This window comes from Aethalodelphis obliquidens, unplaced genomic scaffold (assembly GCF_003676395.1).
Source record: "Aethalodelphis obliquidens isolate GAN/ISIS:26980383/991018 unplaced genomic scaffold, ASM367639v1 scaffold7, whole genome shotgun sequence".
NCBI lineage: Eukaryota > Metazoa > Chordata > Mammalia > Artiodactyla > Delphinidae > Aethalodelphis > Aethalodelphis obliquidens.
Window position 1 is genome coordinate 3,865,933 of NW_020837951.1, and position 7,665 is coordinate 3,873,597.

Sequence of the window (7,665 nt, forward strand, 5' to 3'; positions counted from 1 at the left end):
GCCTGGAGCAGCCCAGAGTCCCTCCAGCAAAGATCTGACCCTGGCGCTGGCCACAGTAGCCAGTGACGTGCCAGCCGGCAGCTGGGGTCCTTGGAGCCAGGCCTCCGGGCCTGCCCTCCTGCCTCTGCCCCGTCACCTCAGACCGAGCCCTGGGCCTGCCCTAGCACCTCCCGGGGCTGGGCCCTCTCTCCAGAGGCAGCATCCCGGCCTCTGCACCTCCCCCTGCCTCGTGGCTCAGCCGCCCGACTCTCTCTCTCCTCACGCTGCACGGGCACCGGGTGCCACCTCCTGAAACTCCATCAGGGCCTCCCCTGCCCAGGCCCCACTTCCCCCCAACCCCTACAGGGAAAACAGCAACTACCCTGAAAGTCCCCTGACGATGGGCTCCTGCGCATTAAGCCTCCTCGGGCCCTGGGAGGCCCCGGGAGAAGTCCCAGGTACAGACCACAGGGCCCGGTTGCTGTGATGAAACTCTGCCCACTTGTACCCGGCACCCCCTGATTGCAGGAGACAGAAGCAGGGAGGTGGCCAACACAGGCCTGCCTACCCCTCTGCGTGTCATTCCGGGTACCAGAGAATGTGGTCTCACTTTACTCAGTGAAATACCATTTGGATGTAGATCTTTAGCCAAGGACATCATCAGACGCTCATTTACTTGCACATAGCAAGGCTTACTTTGTGGACGACCTCCTCTCTGGACTGCCCACACCTTTACCCCTCCTCTCCCTCCACCTGCCCCACCCCGTTAGAGCAGCTGTGCCAGCTCTGCGCCCCCTCTGTGAGGCAGGTGATGTCCCCACCAAGAGTGTAGGTCCCCATGCTGCTGGGTGACCTTGGGCAAGTTGCTTCACCCCTCTGGATCCTTGTAAAATGAGAACAAGTAGTCACTGCCTCCTAGGCAATACTAACCTCGTATTGTGGGATGAAGTGATGAATACATACACCAAGGCTGAAAATAGGGCACATAGTACATGCTCAATAAATGCAGCCCTTCTCAATTACATTCTCACAGCTCCCCTTGAGGTCAGTGCTGTTTTTAATCCCTAGATGAGGAAACGGGGGCTCAGAGGAGTCAAATAACTTGTGAAAGGCTGTGCGTGGTAAGTGGCAACAGGGGTCGGGACCTGAGTCACTCGCTGGTCCCAGAACTCCACGTGATGACCGGCACCTGCTTCTCCCTCCGTCGCCGTCGGGGTTGCCAAGGGCCCTGCCTTTACCCCGGGGGAGCTCGTCCCCGCCGCGTCCCGGCGTCCCGAAGCCCCTGGCATCCTGGATGCCCCGCGGCGGGGCCTTGGTTGGGCTCCGCGCCGCCCTGGACGCGGGGACGGGGCTTCATTGAGATGTGCTCCGGCGCGCGGTTCCGGGCGCGCCCTTCGGGAGTGCGGTGGCCCTGCCGCGCCGCCGGGTTGGCCCAACACGCTCCTGCTCGTGTAGATAGCTCCCCCGGAAACGACGAGCAAATAGTATTCATCTCACCCCCGCGACGCACAGTCCCTCCCGCTGCTTTGCATAGCAAAGCTTCCCCGCTCCAGGGTCGCAGGCTGCCGGGACAAATTAGGCTCTTCTAATTGGAGCCCTCAGCTCCAGGTTGCGGCCTAATTGGGAGGCCTGGCTGGAGTGTATTAGCATCCGGTTCCAGCCGCAGTGATACTGGCTGGGGGCTTCCTGGCCCAGGAGAGGCGGAGTCTGTGGCTGGAGGGCAAATGTGTTAATTTCCAGATCAGCCTCTGTGCTTGAAGTTAACCACTGAGGTCTGATTAAGGTAACTTGCAGAACAATCGCTGATGCTGTCATCATTAAAGCAGCTCCCTCGTTCATTTCCAGCCTCTTTCATCATGTTGTCACCACAAACTCTTTTCCCACCCGACACCGTGGCTCACGTCTGTGTTTGTTCGGCCCTGTCCCTTCCCTACTCCCCACCAGTGGGAAATCCAGATGGTATAGAGGCTCCTTTGGGGTGTCTGCCTGTCCCCACCCTGCAGCCTCCACAGGTGTTTCTCCTGTGGGACCTGAACCTGACTGCTGCTGCTGAGACCGGGGTTACACCTGTACTCTGAGCTGGCCAATCAGCTCCTCTCTCCCAGGAATTTGGAAAGAACTGAGGGCAGCTGGTCACTCTCCTCTTGCGGCTTGGAGGAAGGAGAGGGTGTCGGGGTCTGTCTGGCCTGTCTATCTGTCTGGCGTAGGAGAGCAGTGCAAGTTTGCCTGGAGGAACCGAGAGAGAAGCAGACACGTGTCCACCCCATTCATCCAACAGGTATTTACTGACTGCCTACTGTGCCGGGCACTGGGGTTGTAACAGAGGGAAAAAAGGACAAAATCTCTGCCCTTATGAGGCTTACATTTTACAAAGAAGATGACAGAAACGAGAGAGAAAAAGAGACCACCTAATTTCTGATGGTTCCTGAGACCCATCTCTGACCCTGGGTCCCATGAAACAGCCCTGCACCCTCCCAGCCAGCTCCGCTTTTTTGTCTAGAGGGTCAGACAAGGTTCCTGGGCACAGGGCCATGGTTAGGACTCGTCTGGAGGTGTGCCCAGGGCCAGGGGAGCAGGTGACAGCGAATTTAAATGTGGCCAGGACTCACAGGAGACCCCCTAGGGCAGGTGAAGGTGGCCTGGGGGCTGACTTCTGAGCCACAGGAGAGTTCAGAGTCATGAGAAAAAGTGACCTATTAGTTGATCATGGAATATGCTTCCATTAAAAAATTGAAATATAATTATTATTTTTTTATTTTTCTTTTTATTTTTTGCTGTACGCGGTCCTCTCACTGTTGTGGCCTCTCCCGTTGCGGAGCGCAGGCTCAGCGGCCATGGCTCACGGGCCCAGCTGCTCCGCGGCATGTGGGATCCTCCCAGACCGGGGCACGAACCCATGTCCCCTGCATCGGCAGGCAGACTCTCAACCACTGCGCCACCAGGGAAGCCCTGTAAATATTTTTTATTATTAAAATGTTACTTATAAAAAACTCAATACCTCTGAAGCCCATTGCTTAGGAAGTGAAACTCCCATCCTCGCCACGATAAAACCCTCCCTTATTTGTCATTCACTAGAGATAACCAAATTTAAAAGTTTGAAGGGATGAATGGATGGGTGCATGGACAGATGGATGAACGGATGGGTGGATAGATAGGTGGGTACGAGTACACCAATGGGACTGTATTGTATAAACTGCCCTGTTACCTACTTTTGTAAAGAATTGTGGTAAGAACACCTAACACGAGGTCTACCCTCTTACATTTTTCAGTGGACCCTATAGTGTTAACTGCAGGCTCATTGCTGTAAGCAGCTCTCCGGGGTTTATTCATGTCACATAACTAAAGCTCTATACCTAGGGAACAGCAGCCCTGCAGTCACCCCACCTCCACCAGCCCCTGGCAACCACCAGGCTTCTCTCTGCTTCTATGAGTTTTGACTATTTCACTTTTTTGTTTTTTGGCCACGCTGAGCATCTTGCAGGATCTCAGTTCCCCGACCAGGGATTGAACCCAGGCCACGGCAATGAAGGCCCAGAATCCTAACCACCGGACCACCATGGAACACCCGAGTTTGACCATTTCAGACCCTGCATATAAGTGAAATCATGCAGTATTTGTCCTCTGTAACTGGTTGATTTCACTGAGCATAATGTCCTCGAAGTACATCCATGTTGTCACATAAGGCACCTTCCCTTAGCAGAAGAGTTTCCTGATTTTTCTTTTTTCACCAGCAATCCAGGGCTATCAAATAAGCTACTGACCTACCAACCTGGTCATTCCTTCCCCAAGGCAAGAGGGCTGAGCTCTGCTCACAGCCGTCACTTCTGGTCAACTGTAGGCTGGTTTTTAGTGATACCCATGTGGTGAAGTCCAGTTTTTCCTGTTAAGCTCTTGTTGCCTTTGCAAATCTTTTCCACCTGATCCCTGGTGGAGGTTGGAATGACAACACTGACATGTAATTTACATGTAACTGAGCTACTCTCAGAAACAGCCAGCCCTCCACTGATCTCCAGGAGGAGAGGAAGGACGAACAGGGACCTGCTCACAGGCCCAGGTATGAGGTGCTGTGCGTCGAACCTGCTGCCGGGGATTTATGGGGAGGTTGAAATGCACATGTGTCAGCATTAGGGTGTCATTCACGGTGATAACTTTCTGTGCTCTTTACAAAACCACGAGAGCTTGGAGATCATCGTGTGTGATGGAGGAAGATGCATGAATATAAACTTTCTAGCCATATCAACTTTATTGAGATATAATTCCCATATTGTAGAATTCATCCATTTAAAGTATATAACTTAACTGGTTTTTAGTGTATTCACACAGTCGTGCAACCATTCTTACTAATTTTAGAACATTTTGTTACCCCCTAAAGAACCCCCGTACCCATTAGCCATCACTCCCCATCCCCCCGACGTCTAGCTGTTAGCAACCGGTAATCTACTGTCTGTCTCTCTGGGTTTGCCTACTCTGGTCTTTGCATATAATTGGAATCTTACGATATGTGGCCTTCTGTGACTGTCTTCTTGCACTTAGCGTAAGATTTTCAGGTCCATCCATGTTGCAAGATATAAGTACTTCTTTCCTTTTTACTGAGGAATAATAATATTCCATTGTAGGGATGTCCCATGTTTTATTTATCCATTCATCAGCTGATGGGCATTTGTGAGCTGTTTTCACTCTTCAGCTGTTATGGAAAACACGGCTATGAACATTTGTGAACAAGTTTTTGTGTGGACACATGTTTTAATTTCTTTAGGTGGATATCCAGGAGTGGAATTGCTGGGTCCTATGGTAACTCTGTGTTTAACCTTTTTTTGTTTCGTTTTGTTTTGTTTTTTGGTACGCGGGCCTCTCACTGTTGTGGCCTCTCCCGTTGTGGAGCACAGGCTCCGGACGCGCAGGCTCAGCGGCCATGGCTCACGGCACCAGCCGCTCCGCGGCATGTGGGGTCTTCCTGGACCGGGGCACGAACCCGTGTCCCCTGCGTCAGCAGGCGGACTCTCAACCACTGCGCCACCAGGGAAGCCCTGTGTTTAACCTTTTGAAGAACTGCTGGATTGTTTTCAGGATTTACCTTTTTACATCTCCATCGGCAGTGTCTGAAGTTTCCAATTTCTCTCTGTTCTTGCCAACACTTATTATTATCTGTCTTTGTAGCCATCCCGGTGTGTGTGAAGTGGTATCTCATGGTGGTTTTAATTTGCATTTCCCTGATGGCTGATGAAGTTGAGCATCTTTTCATGTGCTTGTTGGCCATTTGTATGTCTTCATTTGAGAAGTGTCTATTCAGGCCTTCTGCCCATTTGAAAATTGAGTTTTTCATCTTTTTATTATTGAGCTACGAGTTCTTACATAGCCTAGATACAAGTCCCTTATCAGGCATATGATTTGCAAATATTGTCTCCCATTCTGGGGGTTGTCTTTTCACTCTCTTGATGGTATTGTCTGTAGTGCAAAAGTTTTAAATTTTGACGGAGTCCAATTTATCTATTTTTTTCTTTTGTCACTTGTGGTTTTGGTGTCACACCTAAGAAGACTTTGCCTAATCCAAAGTACATACATTTACTCCTATATTTTCTCTTCTAAGAGTTTCTTAGTTTTAGCTCTTACATTTAAGTGTATCGTCCATCGTGAGTTCATTTTTCTGTATGGTGTGAGGATGGGGTCCAACTTCATTCTTCTACATGTAGATGTTTTAGCCACTTTGAAGAATGTAATTTTGTATCCAAGCAGCCTTCTGGGAGAGGCACTCTCTCAGTATGTGAAAAGCATCTGGAACACTTGCTAAAATGAAAATCCTGGGCTCCATCCCTGGAGATTCTGATTCAGCAAGTTCAGGGTGGGCCCTGGGGGGCTGTTTTTCTAGCAAACATCCTATTATTGATCTGTGTCTGTGGACCTGAACTCTGGGGATCACTGCATCGTTTTTGTGGAGGATCCTTGTGGTCAGAACATGGAAATTCAAAAGTAACTGGAGACATCCATCCCTGGCAACATGGCAGATTAGATATCCTGGTGACCCTTCTTAAAACAAACCCCTACAGATTCTGAATGAAGTATGAAAAAAACCTCTAAAATTATAACTGAGCTGGCAAGAAAAAATAAAAAATGTACAGAGACCAAAAATGATAAGAACGTACAAATCCAGAGAGACAGGGGAGAGCTGACCCCAGAGCAGCCCGGGAAGTATCTGCTGACCCCTAGTGGCCCAGGGCTTCAGCTGAAATGGTCTCTGCATGGAGACTGGAGGAAAAACGCAGTCCCTACAGGTAGAAATAGAGCGGCAGAAGAAACATTAGCAATTCGTTTAATTAAACAGGATTGCTGTCCAGAATATGCAGAGAACACCCCAATATTACCAAAATACAAGCAACCAACTAGAAAAGTGAAAACAGACATGACCAGATATTTCACAGAAGGAAACATGATGATCAGTTAACTACAGTAGATGGAAAATGCTTAACCTCGTTAGTAATCAGAGAAATGCAGATAAGGGTCACGGTGATAGCTGCCTGCTACACCCACCACCAGCGTTTGACAAAGACATCACCAAGTGTTGGAGAGCAGTTGGAGAAACTGGAATTCTCCTGCAGGGCTGGTGGGAGGGAGCATTGGGTTTTAACCATTTGGAAAACCGTGAAGCAATCATCTACTAATGCTACACGTGTCTGCCCCTCGACCTGGCAATTCCTCTCCTAGTATTGCCAAGAGAAATGCGTGCATATGTATACAAACATGTTAATAGCAGTTGTGTTTGTATTAGCCCTAAACTGGAAACAACGTGTTCATCAATCGTGGCACATTCATATAATTAAATGTTCCATGACAATGAAACAAACTCCTGATAAATACCCCAATATGGGTGAGTCTCACAGCCAGACCGATTCCTCTAGATCGAATGTATGATTCGATTTAGATGAAGTACAAGAACAGATGAAATAAATCACTGTTAATAGAAATCAGAAATAATTGTCACCTCTGAGCAGACCATTGCATGAGGAGGGGCACAAGGAACCTTCTGGGGGCTGTAAACGTTCTCTATCAGTCTGGGTAGTAGTTACGCTCAAACCTTAAGCCATACACTTAATCGGGTATGTTATATGTTCATTTAAAAGCTGAATGCGTTTGAGAGAGGCTTAAATAGCACACACGTGACTGAAGAGAAAACTATGAAGCAGGCATTTTGCAGAAGGAAACATGAATAGCCAACTACATACATGAAAAAAGCTCGAACTTTTTAGTAACCAGGGATGTGCATAACCGTACTGGGATAGTGTTACATGCCCCCAGACTGGCGGTAATTCAACTGGCAGCTCCTAATGTTGAAAGAACGTGAAGCAGTGGGAGCTCATACAGACTGCCGGCGGGGGTGGGCAGGCTACCGGCTTTGGAAAGATCAGGGTCACCTGGTAGAGCAAAGCTGTGGTGCGTGTGGACCGGCAGCAATGAGAGGCTGCAGGTGAGTTAACAAGTGCGTTAGCATCACCTGAGGAGTTCGTGCAGCCTGGAGGTTCTAAGAGCCTCCCTCCTGCTGCCCGACAGATGCTTGCCTTCTTGGGCGCGGCCGGGCGTGGGCACACTCTGAGAACAGTTTCGCGTCATCAGGTACACATGTCCTGCTACCAGCCTGAGTATGAAGCTGAAATGCAAAGAAGGGCAGAGCTGAGAGAATCAGAGAATTGGGGA